The sequence below is a fragment of the Somniosus microcephalus genome, chromosome 8, assembly GCF_052327205.1.
Source record: "Somniosus microcephalus isolate GS21.2 chromosome 8, FLI_Smic_1.0, whole genome shotgun sequence".
NCBI classification, from domain to species: Eukaryota; Metazoa; Chordata; class Chondrichthyes; order Squaliformes; family Somniosidae; genus Somniosus; species Somniosus microcephalus.
Window position 1 is genome coordinate 274,046,216 of NC_140994.1, and position 21,088 is coordinate 274,067,303.

Sequence of the window (21,088 nt, forward strand, 5' to 3'; positions counted from 1 at the left end):
TGGAGCTGCCCAGGGAGGCGAGGAGGTAGTCGTACATCGTTGCGTCGGCAGTGATGCCGCGGAGTCGGAATTGCGATTCGGCTTGAAGGAACCAGGCGGTGGCCAGGTTCTCCCAGAACTCCGGCAGCTTCACAGAAACTGCGTTTGTGTCAGCCATGGTTATGCTTAGGATTCGTCCTGAGCGTCGGGGTCACCAATGTAGGAGTCTACGTACTCCAAGCAAAAAATACTGAACTCGGAGAGGTTCAACAGAAAAGGTTTAATTGTTGAGGCAGCATGCTGAACACAAAATGGAGTCAGAGACTACACAAAGTATGACTGCCTTTCATCAGTGCACAGCTTCGACTGCTCCTCCCCCGCTCTGGGCTTAACTATGTTGCAGATCGAGTTTCTTAAAGGTGTGACCCTTCTTAAAGGCATGATGCCTGATTTATAGTCTACGGACCGGAAAGCGGATTGTGTCCTTTCTGTGATCGGTACGCCACAAGAGATGAGTAAAGCCTGCCTCCAGAGCAGGCGCTCTGCCATGGTTCTGAAATTCCCTCAGGCTCAGTTCATACATCTGCTGGCAGGCAAACCCTGAAACACACACCAGTCAGAGCAAAGATCCAGTCTTAGCAACGAGCTAGGGGAAACAATCTCTCAGCATCTACCCTGTCAATCCCCCTTCAGAATCTTATATGTTTCAGTGAGATCACCTCCCATTCTTCTAAACTCCGGATAATATAGGCCCATTCTACTTATCTTCCAGTAACGAGACCATTAACAAAAGCACCATTAGAAAGCCTGCCTTCCAAGAACATTAGAATTAGGAGCAGGAGTCGACCATTCGGCCCCTCGAGCCTGCTCCACCATTCAATAAGATCATGGCTGATCATCGACCTCAACTCCACTTTCCTGCCCGATCTCCATATCCCTCGATTCCCCGAGAGTCCAAAAATCTCTCGATCTCAGTCTTGAATATACTCAATGACTGAGCCTCCACAGCCCTCTGGGGTAGAGAATTCCAAAGATTCACCACCCTCTGAGTGAAGAAATTCCTCCTCATCTCAGTCCTAAATGGCCGACCCCTTATCCTGAGACTATGCCCCGAAGCTCTGGACACTCCAGCCAGGGGAAACAATCTCTCAGCATCTACCCTGTCAATCCCCTTCAGAATCTTGTATGTTTCAATGAGGTCACCTCTCATTCTTCTAAACACCGGAGAATATAGGCCCATTCTACTTATCTTCCAGTAACATAATGAGACCATCAACAAAAGCACCATTAGAGGAAGCATAGCCTGCACCATTTCACCATTAGTGAAAAAGCAGCAATGCACTATTTTATACTTGTGAGTCTTGTGAGGAAGATTTAATTAAAGCTGATATTTAAATATTAGCTAATCGTGCTACACATGTAATAATAATCCTTCTTAAAAAAGCTAATGCACCGTTTAACTGATTTAAATTTCCGAGCCATTTTTTAACGGGCTGTGCAAAAAGAAAGAAACACTTGCATTTCTATAGCGCCTTTCACGACCACTGGATGCCCCAAAGCGCTTTACAGCCAATTAAGTACTGTTTTGAAGTGTAGTCACTGTTGTAATGTGGGAAATGCGGCAGCCAATTTGCGCACAGCAAGCTCCCACAAACAGCAATTGGATAATGATCAAAGAATCTGTTTTAGTGGTGTTGATTGAGGGATAAATATTGGCCCCAGAACACCGGGATAACTCCCCTGCTCTTCTTCGAAATAGTGCCATGGGATCCTTTACGTCCACCTGAGAGGGCAGACGGGGCTTCAGTTTAACGTTTCATCCGAAAGATAGCACCTCCGACAAATCGGCACTCCCTCAGTACTGCACTGGAGTGACAGAAAAATAGAAACATAGAAACATAGAAGATAGGAACAGGAGTAGGCCATTCGGCCCCTCGAGCCTGCTCCGCCATTCAATGCGATCATGGCGGATCATCCAAATTCAGTACCCTGTCCCTGCCTTCTCCCCATACCCCTTGATCCCTTTAGCCTTAAGAAATATATCCAACTCCTACTTGAATATATTTAATGTATTGGCCTCCACTGCCTTCTGTGGTAGAGAATTCCACAGGTTCACCACTCTCTGGGTGAAGAAATTCCTCCTCATTTCTGTCCTAAATGGCCTACCCCTTATCCTTAGACTGTGACCCCTGGTTCTGGACTCCCCGACCATCGGGAACATCCTTCCTGCATCTAGTCTGTCCAGTCCTGTCAGAATTTTATAAGTTTCAATGAGATCCCCACTCATTCTTCTAAACTCCAGCGAGTATAAGCCCAATCGACCCAATCTCTCCTCATACGTCATTTCTGCCATCCCAGGTATCAGTCTGGTGAATCTTCGCTGGACTCCTTCCATGGCAAGAACATCCTTCCTCAGATAAGGCGACCAAAACTGCACACAATACTCAAGATGTGGTCTCACCAAGGCCCTGTATAACTGCAGCAAGACATCCTTGTTCCTGTACTCAAACCCTCTCGCTACGAAGGCCAACATGCCATTTGCCTTCTAAACCGCCTGCTGCACCTGCATGCTTACCTTCAGCGACTGGTGACAGAAGGACACCCAGATCTTGTTGCACTTCCCCTACTCCCAATCTATTGCCATTCAGATAATAATCTGCCTTCCTGTTTTTGCCACCAAAGTGGATAACCTCGCATGTATCCACATTATATTGCATCTGCCATGCTTTTGCCCAATCACCCAACCTGTCCAAATCATCCTGGAGTTTCTTGGCATCCGCCTCACAGCACACATGCCCACCCAGCTTTGTGTCTTCTGCGAATTTAGAGATATTACATCTAGTACCCTTGTCTAGATCATTAATATATATTGTGAATAGCTGGGCTCCAAGGACCAATCCCTGCGGTACCCCACTCGTCACTGCCTGCCACTCGGAAAAAGACCCGTTTATTCCAACTCTTCGTTTCCTGTCTGCCAACCAGTTCTCTATCCAAGTCACTACCTTGCCCCCAATCCCATATGCCTTAACTTTACACGCTAACCTCTTATGCGGGACCTTATCGAAAGCCTTCTGAAAGTCCAAATACACCACATCCACTGGTTCTCCCTTATCTATTTTACCAGTTACATCCTCAAAAATTCCAGTAGATTAGGGCAGCACGGTGGCATAGTGGTTAGCACTGTTGCCTCACAGCACTAGGGACCCGGGTTCGAATCCGGCCTCGGGCGACTGTCTGTGTGGAGTTTGCACATTCTCCCCGTGTTTGCGTGGGTTTCCTCCGGGTGCTCCGGTTTCCTCCCACAGTCCAAAGATGTGCGGGTTAGGTTGATCGGCTATGATAAATTGACCTTTAGTGTTAGGGGGATTAAATACGTGGGGTTACGGGGATAGGGTGGGATATGTGTTGGTGTAGGGGTTACAGGGATCGGGTGGGATATGTGTCGGTGCAGGCTCGATGGGCCGAAATGGCCTCTATCTGCACTGTGGGGTTTCTGTGATTCTGTGATTTTCTGTGATTAGTCAAGCACGATTTACCTTTCGTAAATCCATGTTGACTTTGTCCGATCTTGTCACTGTTTTCCAAGTGCTCTGCTATTACATCTTTTATAATGGACTCTAGCATTTTCCCCACTACCGATGTCAGTCTTACCGGTCTGTAATTCCCCGTTTTCTCTCTACCACCTTTTTTGAATAGTGGGGTTACATTAGCTACCCTCCAATCCATGGATACTGTTCCAGATTCCATCGAATGCTGGAAGATGATCAGCAATGCATCAACTATTTCTAGGGCCACTTCCTTAAGTACCCTAGGATGTAGATTATCAGGCCCTGGGGATTTATCGGCCTTCAATCCCATCAATTTCCCTAACACTATTTCCCTACAAAAACTAATTTCTTTTAGTTCCTCCCTTTCATCAGACCCTATGTTCCCCGACATCTCTGGGAGGTTATTTGTGTCCTCCTTTGTGAAGACAGAACCAAAATATGTATTTAATTGGTCTGTCATTTCTTTGTTCCCCATTATAATTTCCCCTGATTCTGACTGCAAGGGACAGCCTAGCATTATGTGCTCAAGTCCCTGGAGTGGGACTTGAACCCACAACCTTCTGACTCAGAAGCAAGTTTGCTGCCCACTGAGCCTCTGAGTCAGATTGGAGTGCACAATTGTAGTGAGAAATGGGTGAACAAGGTGGTGGAGAAATTCCTTTAACTCTTAATGTTACTCTCGCAGCATCTACCTCCTGAACATTCCACCAACAAGCTGGTGGGTCGAGCACGCCCTCTCCCGCCGGTGGACATGTGTAGTTTAACACCAGGTTTGTTACAGGGTCATTATCTTCAAATACCAGAACACAGCTCAGGTCAGTCTCATGTAGAACTATCTGATGAATAACACTCACTCCATTACTCGAGATTCATGGAAAGAGGGGAACGAACAGAAAAGGAGGAACCAATGGCTGAGAGCTTGCCGTGAGTTCGCCATCAGATTACGTGAGTTTATCATATTCATGTCGGGGACTGACTATAATATCACGAAGCCGACTATTAGAATTTTGGTTTTATTGCTGAACAGTTTTCTCTTTCAGCGAACATTTCTTCACTCAGAGGGTTGTGAATCCTTGGAATTCTCTACCCCAGAGGGCTGTGGATGCTGAATTGTTGAGTATATTCAAGGCTGAGATCGATAGATTTTTGGTTTCTAAGGAAATTGAGGGATATGGAGATCGGGCGAGAAAGTGCAGTTGAGGTAGAAGATCAGCCATGATCTGATTGAATGGCGGAGCAGGCCCGAAGGGCCAAATGGACGACTCCTGCTCCTAATTCTTCTGTTCTTATGTTCTTATGAAACAAATCATGTTGATCTTTGAAATAATACATCTTCTGCACTTCAAATAAAAATACAACGAGTTATTCTAAAGTTCATGAAATGTCGAGGGTTTGTGTGACAGTGTGTGTAAAGCCACGGCTAGTGAAAGCTACAATGCTTGAGAGGAGATTTGATAGAGGTGTTCAAAACCATGAGGGGTGTGGACAGAGTAGATAGAGAGGATCTGTTCCCATTGGTGGAAGGGTCGGTAACCAGAGGACACCGATTTAAGGTGATTGGCAGAAGAACCAAAGGTGACATGAGGAAAAACTTTTTTACGCAGCGAGTGGTTAGGATCTGGAATGTACTTCCTGATAGGGTGGTGGAGGTAGATTCAATCGAGGCTTTCAAAAGGGAATTGGACAAGTACCTGAAGGAAAAACATTGGCAGGGCTGTGGGGAAAGGGCGGGGGAGTGGGACTAGCTGAAGTGCTCTTGCAGAGAGCCGGCACGGGCTCGATGGGCTGAATGGCCTTCTTCCCTGCTGTAACCATTCTATGATTCCATGATGTGTTAGTCAGGTCACCGAATACTAAAGCTGGATATCTTAGCTAATGAGGATTTTTTTTTGATATACTCCATGTTCTGAGGACGATCCTGTGAAGAGCAGGGAAACCAAGGAAGAAGAGAAAAGCTAGCAAGTGCTGAAGTCATTTTTTTCTAAAAACCTGGAAATAAAAAGCTGGCATCGGTAACAAAAGAATCATATAAAAAAAGTGACCATGAGGCTGTCGGATTGTCGTAAAAACCCAACTGGTTCACTGATGTCCTTCAGGGAAGGAAACAAGCTGTCCTGTGAAGTGCCCAGCGAGACACTCCGTTGATAGGGATGGACTATAAATGCCGGCCTTGCCAGCGACGCCCACATCCCGAGAATGAATAGAAAAGTCTTACACTAGCCGGACAGGCTGAGAAATTACAGAGAAATCATACATTTCTGTACAATGCAGCGAGAAACCCAACTCTAGGAAAAGTGGAAACAGAAAGCACGTGGGTGATGCAACAAGTTGAAGCAAAGGTTTAAAACAATGGAAATGAAACCAAACCCTTAAAACATCATTTTGTAGGAAATGTTTCAATATCTCGGAGAATCATAGAAGTTTATGGATCATCGTGTCTGTGCCGGCTGAAAAAGAAAGCTCTCCAGCCAAATCCCACTTTCCAGCTCTTGGTCCGTAGCCTTGTAGGTTACAGCACTTATGTTATGTGGGGAGATTGGAGAAGCTGGGGTTGTTCTTCTTAGAGCAGAGATGGTAATGATAGAGATTTGATAAATCAAAATCATGAAGGGTTTGATAGAGTAAATAAGGAGAAAGCAGGAGGGTCGGTGATCAGAGGACACAGATTGAAGGTGATTGACAAAAGAACCAGAGGGGAGACGAGGAGAATGTTTTTATGCAGCGAGTTGTTGTGATCTGGAATGCGCTGCCTGAAAGGGTGGTGGAAGTAGATTCAATAATAACTTTCAAATAGGAATTGTATAAATAGTTGTAAATGAAAAAAATGGATAGCTATGGGGAAAGAGCAGGGGGGAGTGGGGACTAATTGGAGAGCACTTTCAAAGGGCCGGCACAGGCACGATGGGCCGAATGGCCTCCTTCTGTGATGTAAGATTCTGTGATCACAGAGCAGCACAGGCTGGTTTGATGGAGACTCCCACTGAATGTTTTAAATGGCCGATTAATGTGCTGAGGATTTCTACATTTTGTGTTTTCATTTTGACAAAATACAGAAATGTTTATGATTTTTTTCATTGTGTTTTTGGGTTTTCAAGTTAGATATTTTCCCACCTCTGTAAGCACACCTCGTGTCTCTTATGATCTGGAGTGCACCGTTTCCTGTCCAATTACTAGGTAAGTGACAGTTAGACCCAGGGATCATAAAATAATTCCTTACACGGTAAAGTTATTGGAATGTGACGTGCTGCCATGTGATCCTCCTGTATGGTAGGGAGACACATTCTATCAGGTCGATACTCAGGCTCCACACCAATAGATTTCATGGTAAAATGGTATGTTGCTGTATTTAAACTCATAAAACAGCTAAATGAACAGTATATACCATATAAAAGAGTGATCAGTACATAAAATAATAAAGCTGCCACTGACTTGCTCTCAAACCAAGGCACAATCCTACTGTGAAACATGCTACAGCCTCAGACTGACCCAGTGTCTGTGCTGCTCAGCACAATCAGAAATTCAGAACGTTACTGCCATTTGGAAGCTGAAAGCTCAGGTAAACAATCTCCCCTTTTGAAGTTAGACTGAAACAGAAGGCGACAGGAATCTGCGTCTCTCACAATCAAAAGGCTATCAACTACTTGGAATGGTTGTCCATCCAAATCCAATGACCACTTTCAGTAAACTATGGAGACACCTTGTAGCACACAAGAACATTAGAACATATGATCATAAGAAATAGGAGCAGGAGTCGGCCATTCGGCCCCTCGAGCCTGCTCTGCCATTCAATGAGATCACGGCTGATCATTGACCTCATCTCCACTTTCCCGCCCGATCCCCATATCCCTCGATTCCCCTAGAGTCCAAAAATCTATCGATCTCAGCCTGGAATGTACTCAACGACTGAGCCTCCACAACTGCTTGTGACCCAGTTGTCAATCTGTGTAAATTGACTAGAACAGCACATAAGCAGCAAGGCCCCTGAGGAACAATCCATTTGTAGTCATCCTTGTGCATGCTCGACTGTATATGAAGCACTTCAATCATCCTAGCGCTAATCTTATTCTTGCAAACTGCATTTTAATCCCCCAGAATGCTGTTTCTACTAATAAGAAATACAAGTTAAAAAATCAAAACTGGCAAAAAGTTCAATTGTGTCAGACTGTTTATTTCTGACGGAAGGTCATCGGTCTGAACCGTTAACTCTGTTTCTGTTTTTTGCTCCACAGAATCTGCCTGGCCTGCTGAGAATTTCCAATATTTTCTGTTTCTATTTCCATTTCTTGCTTGTTGCTGTTGGGATTTCTCCATTGTTGCAACACTTCCTCTTGTGAAAATGAACAGTGAAGTTGCACATCAACAGAGTGCTGAAACAACACGGTGCAGCACATTCAATTAACAGCCGCAGTCAAACACTCGCCACACATGAAACACACGTGATTTAACATCATGGCGGCACAGACACATGTATGATTTAGTAAGTTGGTAAAACACGCACAATTAACCAATATAAGAACATAAGAAATAGGAGCAGCAGTAGGCCATTCGGCCCCTCGAGCCTGCTCCGCCATTCAATGAGATCACGGCTGATCTGATCTTGGCCTCAACTCCACTTTCCCGCTCTCTCCCCATAACCCGTGACTCCCCAGTAATTCAAAAATCTGTCTCTCTCAGCCTTGAACATATTCACTGACTCCGCCTCCACAGCTCTCTGGGTAGAGAATTCCAAAGATTCACGACCCTCTGAGAGAAGAAATTCCTCCTCATCTCCGTCTTAAATGGGTGCCCCCTTATTCTGAAACTATGCCCCCTAGTTCTAGATTCCCCCACGAGGGGAAACATCCTCTCAGCATCCGCCCTGTCCAACCCCCTCAGAATCTTATATGTTTCAATAAGATCACCTCTCATTCTTCTAAACTCCACTGAGTATAGGCCCAACCCCAGAGTCAGCATGGTTTTATGAAAGGGAAATCATGTTTAACAAATTTGCTGGAGTTCTTTGAGGAGGTAACGAGCAGGGTGGATAAAGGGGAACCAGTAGATGTCGTGTATTTGGATTTCCAGAAGGCATTCGATAAGGTGCCGCATAAAAGGTTACTGCACAAGATAAGCGCTCACGGGGTTGGGGGTAATATATTAGCATGGATAGAGGATTGGCTAACTAACAGAAAGCAGAGAGTCGGATAAATGGGTCATTTTCAGCTTGGTAAACTGTAACTGGTGGGGTGCCGCAGGGATCAGTGCTGGGGCCTCAACTATTTATAATCTATATTAATGACTTGGATGAAGGGACCGAGTGTATTGGAGCCAAATTTGCTGAGGATACAAAGATAGGTGGGAAGCAAATTGTGTGGAGGACACAAAGAATCTCCAAAGGGATATAGACAGGCTGAGTGAGTGGGCAAAAATCTGGCAGATGGAGTATAATGTGGGAAAATGTGAGGTTATCCACTTTGGTAGGAAAAATAAGAAAGGAAATTATTATTTAAATGGGGAGAGATTACAAAATGCTGAGGTACTGAGGGATCTGGGGGTCCTTGTACATGAATCACAAAAAGTTAGCATGCAGGTACAGCAAGTAATTAGGAAGGCAAGTGGAATGTTGGCCTTTATTGCAAAGGGAATGGAGAATAAAAGTAGGGAAGTTCTGCTACAACTGTACAGGGCGTTGGTGAGACCACACCTGGAGTACTGCGTACAGTTTTAGTCTCCTTATTTAAGGAGGGATATACTTACATTGGAGGCAGTTCAGAGAAGGTTCACGAGGTTGATTCCGGAGATGAAGGGGTTGTCTTATGAAGAAAGGTTGAGCAGGTTGGGTCTATACTCATTGGAGTTTAGAAGAATGAGAGGGGATCTTATTGAAATATATAAGATTCTGAGGGGGCTCGACAGGGTAAATACAGAGAGGATGTTTCCCCTCGTGGGGGAATCTAGAACTAGGGGGCATAATTTCAGAATAAGGGGGCACCCATTTAAATCGGAAATGAGGAGGAATTTCTTCCCTCAGAGGGTCGTGAATCTTTGGAATTCTCTTCCCCAGAGAGCTGTGGAGGCGGAGTCAGTGAATATATTCAAGGTGGAGATTGACAGATATTTGAGCTACAGGGGAGTCGAGGGTTATGGGGAGCGGGCAGGGAAGTGGAGTTGAGGCCAAGATCAGATCAGCCATGATCTTATTGAATGGCGGAGCAGGCTCGAGGGGCCGAATGACCGACTCCTGCTCCTACGTCTTATGTTCTTATGTTAACCTGCTCAACCTTTCCTCATAAGACAACCCCTTCATCCCAGGAATCAACCTCGTGAACCTTCTCTGAACTGCATCCAATGCAAGTATATCCTTCCTGAAATAAGGTGACTAAAACTGTACGCAGTACTCCGCGTGTGGTCTCACCAATACCCTGTACAGTTGTAACAGGACTTCCCTACTTTTATAATCCATTCCCTTTGCAATAAAGGCCAACATTCCATTTGCCTTTCTAATTACTTGCTGTACCTGCATGCTAACTTTCTGTGTTTCATGTACAAGGACCCCCAGGTCCCTCTGTACTGCAGCATTCCGTAGTCTCTCTCTATTTAAATAATGGGCCTGAAATTGCGATTGGAGGCTTCCCGCGGACAGAAGCCTCTGACCAGCAAAACCGATTGGCACCGACCGGCAGTCTCTGGGCCCACGGAGAGTTGCGCTTTCATCCTGAGGACTCCTGGGCCGCGTATGATGTCATGCCCCCCAGGAGCGCAGCATGCGCAGAGCCTCAGGCTTCGAGCGGAGGGGAGACCTTATTTGCATAGGCCACGCCCCTGTTTTTTTTGAGCTCTCCAGTGCCGTCACCATTGAAAGGAGCCGTTCATCTCAATGGTAAGAACTTTCTTTATAGTTTTTATAAACTTTTGTAAACATTTATAGAAAATTTTACTGTCTTTTACATGGATTTGGAGAACTTTAAAGACTTTTAAAGAGATTTAAAGCAACTTAAAGAGTTTTAATAGCCTTGAAATAATTTTCATTAATTTTAATTAAACAGCAAAGTGAAATGGAAGGAGCGAGCACAGTTCTGATGATGAAAATGTTGGTGCTGTGTTATTTCTTGAAATTTATATTTATGACTGTTAGTGTATTTAACCATTTCCTTTCATATGTATAGACTCTAGTCACTTTAACATTTTTTTCAACTTTTTTTATTAACAACCAATTGAACATCACAACAGTTTAAAAAGTAGAAACCAGTGAGTTTACATCTTGAATGTCTTTATTGCACTAAGAAACCCAAACAGTCTTTAAACTACATTTTTTTATCAACCAATTTATCTTTGCAAATGTTTACAAAGTAGAAAATAGCTCGGTAACAATTTGTATTTAAAGACTAAGAACATCAAAAAGGTCCATCCAACGTCTTTGATGCTGCAATCAAAATTCACTGTTCCACTTTAAATTGTGTCTGTTCTTCTCTGTGCCTTGCTGGGGGAGGGGGAGGTCCAAGGCGAGACTATCATCGCCGCGAGAGGGTGTTGGTTACTCGCCCTTCCCGAGCAGCCCTGCTCTCGACAGCACTTGGCTCCTTCCCATCAGGCCTGGCCTCGGGCACATTGGCATCGCCCATGTCCTCTATTTCTGCAGGGGGTTCCTCTGCGGGGTTAACGCTCGGTCCTTGCCGCAGGGCAAAGTTATGCAAAGCACAACAGGCCACCACAACCCTAGACACTTTCAGAGGAGAATACTGCAAGGTCCCCCTAGGCACCGGAAGCGTGATTTCAGAACCCCGCTTGTCCCCTCCACCACTTGCCGTGTACCATGTTATGTTCATTAATAACTAGACATTCTTATTATGAACACAGCTAGCTTTTGCTAGACCTTTTATTGAGCACATGTGGACTAGGTACTGTATCTGTGGAGGCTTCCATCTTGACTGCTGCCTTGTGGGTAGCCTAGTGCCTCATGGGTAATGTAGTCTTAATATCATACAGCTGGGTAGTGTAGTCTTATACATACAGCTATATACAGCTCTACGGCTCCACCTAGTGTCCACTATAGAATGACATGTTATTGATCATTACAGTATCTCTCCTGAGCCTCATTATTGGTCTTGCGGTATGGAGTCATCAGCCATGGTTTTAGCGGGTAGTCCTTGTCGCCCAATATCCATGCGGATCCTGGAGGTAATGTGCTGAGGGCACCATATAAGTCCGAGTGACGGAGGACGAAGGAGTTGTGAGCACTTCCCCGGTGATCTGCATTCACCTTTAGGATCCTGAGTTGCGCATCACAGACTATCATAACATTTAATGAAAGATAGCCCTTCCTGTTGATGTATGTCACAGGTGCATCCAGTGGTGCCTTCAATGCAACATGGGATCCATCGACAGCCCCAATCACTTTGGGGAATCAGCAATCCTATAAAATTCAAGGAAACTCTCTTACTGCCGAGTGGACAAGTCGAAGTCTATGAACTCTGAAGCTCTGCGGAAAATGGCAACTGTGACCAGGTGAATGCGGGTCCTCGCAGCGCTCTGGGTGATGCAGTGATCGGGTGAATGCGGGTCCTCGCAGCACTCTGGGTGCAGTGACCAGGTGAATGCGGGTCCTCGCAGCGCTCTGGGTGATGCAGTGATCGGGTGAATGCGGGTCCTCGCAGCGCTCTGGGTGCAGTGACCGGGTGAATGCGGGTCCTCGCAGAGCTCTGGGTGCAGTGACCGGGTGAATGCGGGTCCTCGCAGCGCTCTGGGTGCAGTGACCGGGTCAATGCGGGTCCTCGCAGTGCTCTGGGTGCAGTGACCAGGTGAATGCGGATCCTCGCAGCGCTCTGGGTGCAGTGACCAGGTGAATGTGGGTCCTCGCAGCGCTCTGGGTGCAGTGACCAGGTGAATGCGGGTCCTCGCAGCACTCTGGGTGCAGTGACCGGGTGAATGCGGGTCCTCGCAGCGCTCTGGGTGATGCAGTGATCGGGTGAATGCGGGTCCTCGCAGCACTCTGGGTGCAGTGACCGGGTGAATGCGGGTCCTCGCAGCACTCTGGGTGCAGTGACCAGGTGAGTGCGGGTCCTCGCAGCGCTCTGGGTGATGCAGTGACCCGGTGAATGCGGGTCCTCGCAGCGCTCTGGGTGCAGTGACCAGGTGAATGCGGGTCCTCGCAGCGCTCTGGGTGCAGTGACCGGGTGAATGCGGGTCCTCGCAGCGCTCTGGGTGCAGTGATCGGGTGAATGCAGGTCCTCGCAGCGCTCTGGGTGGTGCAGTGATCGGGTGAATGCGGGTCCTTGCAGCGCTCTGGGTGTTGCAGTGATCTGGTGAATGCAGGTCCTCGCAGCGCTCTGGGTGCAATGACCGGGTGAATGCGGGTCCTCGCAGCGCTCTGGGTGCAGTGACCGGGTGAATGTGGGTCCCCGCAGCGCCCTGGGTGCAGTGACCAGGTGAATGCAGGTCCTCGCAGCGCTCTGGGTGCAGTGACTGGGTGAATGCGGGTCCTCGCAGCGCTCTGGGTGATACAGTGACCATGTGAATGCGGGTCCTCGCAGCGCTCTGGGTGCAGTGACCAGGTGAATGCGGGTCCTTGCAGCGCTCTGGGTGATGCAGTGACCGGGTGAATGCAGGTCCTCGCAGCGCTCTGGGTGCAGTGACCGGGTGAATGCGGGTCCTTGCAGCGCTCTGGGCGATGCAGTGACCGGGTGAATGCAGGTCCTCGCAGCGCTCTGGGTGCAGTGACCGGGTGAATGCGGGTCCTCGCAGCGCTCTGGGTGCAGTGACCGGGTGAATGCGGGTCCTTGCAGCGCTCTGGGCGATGCAGTGACCGGGTGAATGCAGGTCCTCGCAGCGCTCTGGGTGCAGTGACCGGGTGAATGCGGGTCCTCGCAGTGCTCTGGGTGCAGTGACTGGGTGAAAGCGGGTCCTCGCAGTGCTCTGGGTGCAGTGACCGGGTGAATGTGGGTCCTCGCAGTGCTCTGGGTGCAGTGACCGGGTGACTGCGGGTCCTCGCAGCGCTCTGGGTGCAGTGACCGGGTGAATGCGGGTCCTCGCAGTGCTCTCGGTGCAGTGACTGGGTGAATGCGGGTCCTCGCAGCGCTCTGGGTGCAGTGACCAGGTGAATGCAGGCCCTCGCAGCGCTCTGGGTGCAGTGACTGGGTGAATGCGGGTCCTCGCAGCGCTCTGGGTGCAGTGACCGTGTGAATGCGGCTGGGTGATGCTGTGACTGGGTGAATGCGGGTCCTTGCAGCGCTCTGGGTGCAGTGACCAGGTGAATGCGGGTCCTCGCAGCGCTCTGGGTGCAGTGACCGGGTGAATGCGGGTCCTCGCAGCGCTCTGGGTGCAGTGACCGGGTGAATGCGGGTCCTCGCAGCGCTCTGGGTGATGCTGTGACTGGGTGAATGCGGGTCCTCGCAGCGCTCTGGGTGCAGTGACCAGGTGAATGCGTGTCCTCGCTGCGCTCTGTGTGCAGTGACCAGGTGAATGCGGGTCCTCGTAGCGCTCTGGGTGCAGTGACCCGGTGAGTGCAGGTCCTCGCAGCGCTCTGGGTGATGTTTGAAATGTCACCTGTGCTTGACTGAAATGACCCGCATGCAAAGAAGTTCAGCGCTGTGGTTACCTTCATGGACAGTGACAAGGCAGTGCGGGTCTTCGAGCGTGTTTGAAGGTCCTCCTTTAACATGTCACATAGTCGGCCGATTGCCTCTTTACTGAAGCGCAGCCTCCTCACACACAACTCCTCCGCCAGCATCTCAACAGACAGCAGCCTCCCCCTGGACACTCTCTGGGGTGGGCAGCAGTTCCTCCTGATCAGGAGGCGGTGATGGTTCCTCACTCTTCTTTGTTGCTCCCTGGTGTTTGCGATTCTTTGTGCCATAATCACACCGAGGATCTGGGCAACATCGTCAAGAGGCACGTTTCTCCCTCACTGGCTTCCTCTTTAAACAGATGAAGTGCCTGTCGTGAAAAAATGGCAAGAGTTGTAAAAGTCATTTTAATAAAGTGAGTGGCTGCAAATTCAGGTCGGGCTGAGGTGGGAAAGGTGCAGGATCGGATTGGCCGGCCGTCACACCTGCCTGATCAATATCACCGCCCCAGAGGAATGTTTAAGAACTTTTACATTTTCACAAAGTCATACATACATTTTTTAAAGAGCATATAAAAGTTAACATTTAATTAATTCATATATTCTGGCAAAATTATTTTAAACATTAGTAAACGTCAAATAAATAATTTTAAACAGTCATTTTCAAATTTTAAAAAATGAAATCTAATTTAATAGAATGCTGACCTTGACAACAGCGAGAGTTCCTCTTTAAATTACCGACACTCCTCACAACAAGATCCAAAACCAATTCAATATTTAACAAATTAAAGTTGTTAAAAACTTACATCAGACTTTGTACCAAGAACTTTGTCCACATTCACAGCTCAAACAGTCCTATTTCCCAGCCCCTGCGTTCCAGGTCTTCCTGCTGCTTCTTCAGATAGAATGCGCGCTGTACGTCGGCCTTTACCTGTCGCAGCTGTTTCGTCCGTAGTTGCTGGCCAGTAGTTGACAAATTCTCACAAGCCTGTGCCGGCAGTGCTGACTCTCCTGCGCAGGTGGAGGATCTGTCAAGGGAATCCTTCACAGATCGCAAGTGCCGAGTTTCAGCGCATGCGCTTCGCGAGCCTAAACCCGGCGCTTGCGCAGCCGCTACGGGCGCGAGTGCACCTCGGACGCACCTGTGGGGGGTCGCAAAATATGGGCCAATATTTTGCTTTTTCATTCTTCCTACCAAAATGGATAACCTCACACTTTCCCACATTATACTCCATCTGTCAGATGTTTGCCCACTCACTTAGCCTACCTATATTCCTTTGCAGGTTCTTTGTGTCCTCCACACAATTTGCTTTCCCACCTATCTTTGTATCATCAGCAAATTTGGCTACATTACACTCGGTCCCTTCATCCAATTCATTAATATAGATTGTAAATAGTTGAGGCCCCAGCACTGATCCCTGTGGCACCCCACTAGTTACCGTTTGCCAACCTGAAAATGACCCATTTATCCCAATTCTCTGTTTTCTGTTAGTTAGCCAATCCTCTATCCATGCTAATATATTACCTCCAACCCTGTGAGCTCTTATCTTGTGCAGTAACAAAAAAAAGGTTTTGCTCACTAAAGGAAACGAAAGAAAGACTTGCATTTCTACAGTGTCTTTCACGACCTCAGGATGTCCCAAAGCGCTTCACAGCCAATGAAGTACTTGTTGATGTGTAATCACTCGCCTTCACCCAGTGGCTGAAGAACTTCTTCCAGAGTCGCAATGCGGATTCCGCCCACTGAGGGGCACAATGGACATGATCTTCACCGCGCGTCAACTGCAAGAGAAATGCAGGGAACAGCACTGTGGTGAAATAAGTCTTATAAGTATATACCTTATTCTACCTGTGTATAGTTTCCTATTGTAATCTATTGTAACCCTGCTGTTTTCTTGGTTGGCCAGGAATGCTGATGTACTGTATACCACTCTGCTGTGCCATTGATTGTCCTGATCTGTTACTTCGCCCCTGGCTCCGCCTCCTAGTTCACTTCTGAGAAGCTGGTCAGAAGGCTAACATGTGTGTTCTGTTCTGTCCAGTTCTAAGCTATTAAAAGCCAACTGTTTGAGTTATAACGACCAGTCTCTGTAGCTATTTAAAGTATATCAATTTCAATAGCTTATTACTTCCAGGGATGGACAGACTCCTGAAGCCGGAGCGTCTAGACAGTGATCCACATTCGGCGGACGCATCGAAGAAATTCGCACATTGGCTCCGGTGTTTCGAACATTTCATTGCATCGCTCGATGATGGGGCCAACAAACTGGGCCTACTGACTAACCTAGTAAGTCATCGGACTTACTCGCTAATCGAGGACGCTTCTACATACGAGGATGCACTCGCGACTCTCAAGGCCCAATACCTGAAGCCTGTTAACGAGGTGTATGCCAGGCATCTCTTGGCTACCCGCAGGCAACTACCGGAGGAATCGCTGGATGATTTTCTACAGAATCTAAAGGCCCTGGTGAAGGACTGCAACTACAAGGCCGTGACGGCCATTTTGTACCAGGAAGAAGCGGTTCGCGATTCGTTTATATCGGGCCTTCGATCGAATTACATTAGGCAGAGGTTGCTTGAAAGGGACACTCTGGATCTAAAGACGGCCGTGGCTACAGCTCGATCGCTGGATGTGGCGCAGAAGAACTCCGAGACCTATGCGTCAGGCCATGCAGCCCTCTCAGCCTCGGGCGCGCCGAGCGAGGAGGCGCCATCCTCTCTGCCTGGGCCTCTGACCAGCCCTACACCACGGGAGTCTCCACCCAGCCCCACCACTGCAGCGATGTCCCGCGGACCAAGATGCTACTTCTGCGGCCAGCTCAAGCACCCCAGACACCGATGTCCTGCGAAAGACGCCACATGTTTCAAGTGCAAGAAACGGGGACATTTCAGCAAGGTATGTAAGGGGAATCCCATACCTGATACAGTCTCCGCGGCCCTACACGTGGTCCCAGAATTTGATACCGTCTCAGCGTCCGCCTACGGATCTACGATAGCCTCAGTCACGGTTGACCAGTCCAGACCGCATCCACTATCAAAGTCTATGATGGACGTTAAGGTAAACGGACACCCGACGAAGTGTTTAATCGATTGCGGGAGTACTGAGAGTTTTATTCACCCTAGCCTCATCAAACCGTACTCACTAAAGGTGTACCCTACCCGGAGCAAAGTCGCGATGGCATCTAAGTCCCTCACTTCGGAGGTAATCGGTTTCTGTAAAGTAACACTGACTGTTAAGGGCACAGAGTATAAAGATTTTAAACTCCTTGTGTTGCCGCAGCTCTGCGTGAAACTAATTCTAGGCCTAGATTTCCAGTGCCACCACGAGAGCGTCACACTTGCATATGGCGGATCCCAGCCCCCGCTCACAGTTTGCGGCCTCTCCACTTTAAAGTTAAGCCCGCCATCCCTGTTTGCGAACCTCGCCCCAAACTGTAGACCTATCACGACCAAAAGTCGACGGTACAGTTCGGAAGATAAAAAATTTATAAAAGAAGAAGTAGGAAGACTACAGCGGGAGGGTATCATCGAAAATAGTAATAGCCCGTGGCGTGCTCAGGTAGTGGTGGTTAAAACTAACGAAAAGAAACGGCTCGTGGTCGACTACAGCCAGACCATCAACATATATACGCAACTAGACGCTTATCCCTTGCCTCGCATCTCCGAGATGGTGAACCAGATTGCCCAGTATCGTGTGTTTTCCACTATTGACTTAAAGTCTGCCTATCACCAGCTCCCCATAAAAGTGGATGACCGTCCTTATACGGCTTTTGAAGCAAATGGGCGCCTGTACCAATTCCTTAGGGTACCCTTCGGGGTCACGAATGGAGTTTCCGTTTTCCAACGGGAAATGGACCGTATGGTAGATGAGAATGCGTTGGAGGCAACATTTCCGTACCTGGACAATGTTACTATCTGTGGACGCGGCCAACAGGAGCATGACCGGAATCTCGCTAAATTTCTAGAGACTGCCCAAAAGCTAAACCTGACCTATAACGAGCACAAATGTACTTTCAACACTACTCGTCTGTGTATTCTCGGCTGTGTGGTAGAGACTGGGGTAATTGGGCCAGACCCTGAACGATTACGCCCGCTTAAAGAACTACCACTGCCACATAACTCTAAGGCCTTAAGAAGGTGTCTGGGATTCTTCTCTTATTATGCTCAGTGGGTGGCCAACTATTCGGACAAAGCCCGAGCCCTTATCAAGTCGACGTCCTTCCCTCTATCAGTAGAAGCGCAGGAGGCATTCACCAACATCAAACGGGACATTGAAAATGTGGTGTATGTAACCGTTCCACCTTTAAGAGAACTATTTTAAGAGATGCACTACTTTATCTTGGCTGCTGTATACTGTAATACCGGTGGTGACCACACCGGTATATAAGTGCTGTGTAATGATTTATTGGGCAGTTCAGCCTGACCTCCGACTAGTAAAGACCTGTTGAATTTACTCTTGTGGTCTGTGTGCAGTGATTCTTATTAACAATAACTAGAACACACAGACTTAACAGAAAAGGCCGTGGTATGTGCTGTAGATGAGAGGATACCCTTCCAGGTAGAGAGCGATGCTTCTGATTTCGCGTTGGCTGCAACCCTCAACCAGGCCGGGAGACCGGTAGCCTTCTTTTCCCGTACACTACAGAGTCCTGAAGTCAGGCATTCTTCCATTGAGAAGGAAGCACAAGCAATTATCGAGGCGGTCAGACATTGGAGACATTATCTCGCCGGCAAACGTTTCACACTCCTCACTGACCAGCGGTCTGTGGCCTTCATGTTTAACGCGAAGCAGAGAGGCAAGATAAAAAATGACAAGATCCTAAGATGGCGGATAGAACTGCCCACTTATGACTACGATATTATGTACAGGCCAGGAGCACTCAACGAGCCACCCGATGCCCTATCTCGAGGGGTATGTGCCAGCCTTAGTACTGACAAGCTCCAAAGTCTCCACGACGCACTCTGCCACCCAGGAATCACCCGATTGAATCACTTCATCAAGCCTCGCAACTTACCCTACTCCATTGAGGAAGTCCGAACGATGACCAGAGCCTGCCGCGTTTGTGCGGAATGCAAACCCCGCTTCTACAGGCCCGAACAAGCTCACCTCATCAAGGCAACTCGGCCATTCGAGCGCCTAAGCCTTGATTTCAAAGGTCCTCTCCCATCGGTTGATCGTAATGTCTATTTCCTCAACGTTATAGACGAATACTCTCGTTTCCCCTTTGCCATTCCCTGCCCGGACATGACCAGTGCTACGGTAATCAAAAGCCTCTGCAACTTATTCTGTCTGTTCGGTATGCCCAACTATATCCATAGCGACAGAGGGACGTCATTTATGAGCGATGAGTTACGCCGGTTCTTACTATCAAAAGGGATTGCTACTAGTAGAACCACTAGCTACAACGCCCGGGGCAATGGGCAGGTTGAGGGGGAGAATGCGACAGTGTGGAAGGCAGTCGTTCTGTCTTTAAAATCGAAAGGCCTACCGACCTCTCGCTGGCAGGAAGTTCTTCCCGATGTACTGCATTCCATAAGGTCTCTGCTGTGCACCGCAACAAATGCTACTCCTCATGAGAGGATGTTCGGTTTCCCCAGGAAATCTTCCTCAGGTATTTCACTACCCAGGTGGTTGATGTCCCCGGGCACTGTACTGCTACAAAAACATGTGAGAGGTCATAAGACTGATCCCCTAGTGGAGGAAGTACAGCTCCTCCACGCCAATCCTCAATACGCATATATCCAATACCCTGATGGACGTGAGGATACTGTTTCAATAAAGGACCTGGCTCCAGCAGGAGAAGAGAGAGAGAGCGATGCTGCTAGCAAAGATGCGGGTGTGGAGCACCGTGATGCGCCGCCTGTGGGGGTGGGATGCCCGGAGGTACAAGACGTACAAAACGTCGTTTTGGAAAACCCAGCAGACGCCGGGACGACAGAGGAACCTGAGCAAGTCCCCCAAGAGGTTTCTCGGCCGACGCTACATCGCTCACTACGAACTGTAAAACCCCCGGTCAGACTTAACGTATAGGAGGGGTGAATGTGGTGAAATAAGTCTTATAAGTATATACCTTATTCTACCTGTGTATAGTTTCCTATTGTAATCTATTGTAACCCTGCTGTTTTCTTGGTTGGCCAGGAATGCTGATGTACTGTATACCACTCTGCTGTGCCATTGATTGTCCTGATCTGTTACTTCGCCCCTGGCTCCGCCTCCTAGTTCACTTCTGAGAAGCTGATCAGAAGGCTAACATGTGTGTTCTGTTCTGTCCAGTTCTAAGCTATTAAAAGCCAACTGTTTGAGTTATAACTACCAGTCTCTGTAGCTATTTAAGGTATATCAAGCACCAACCGCTGTACATGGCCTTCTTCGACCTCACAAAGGCCTTCGACACCAACAGCCATGAGGGATTATGGAGTGTCCTCCTGAAATTCGGCTGCCCTCAAAAGTTTGTCACCATCCTCCGCCTGCTTCATGACGACATGCAAGCCGTGATCCTGACCAACGGTTCCACCACAGACCCAATTCGTGTACGGACCAGGGTCAAACAAGGCTGTGTCATCACACCAACACTCTTCTCGATCTTCCTTGCTGCAATGCTCCATCTCACCCTCAGTAAGCTCCCCGCTGGAGTGAAGCTAATCTACAGAACAAACGGGAAACTGTTCAACCTCCATCACCTCCAGTCCAGATCCAAGGTCGCCCCATCCTCTGTCATCAAATTACAGTATGCAGACGATGCTTGCGTCAGCACACACTCTGAGGTCGAACTCCAAACCATCGTCAACACCTTCATCAAAGCATACGAGAGCATGGGCCTTACACTAAACATCCGTAAGACAAAGGTCCTCTACCAACCTGTCCCCGCCACACAGTACTGCTCCCCGATTATCAAAATCCATGACGAGGCCTTGGACAATGTGGACCACTTTCCATACCTTGGGAGCCTACTGTCAACAAGGGCAGACGTCGACGACGAAGTCCAACACCGCCTTCAACCACCGTCTGCCCCACCTGTGA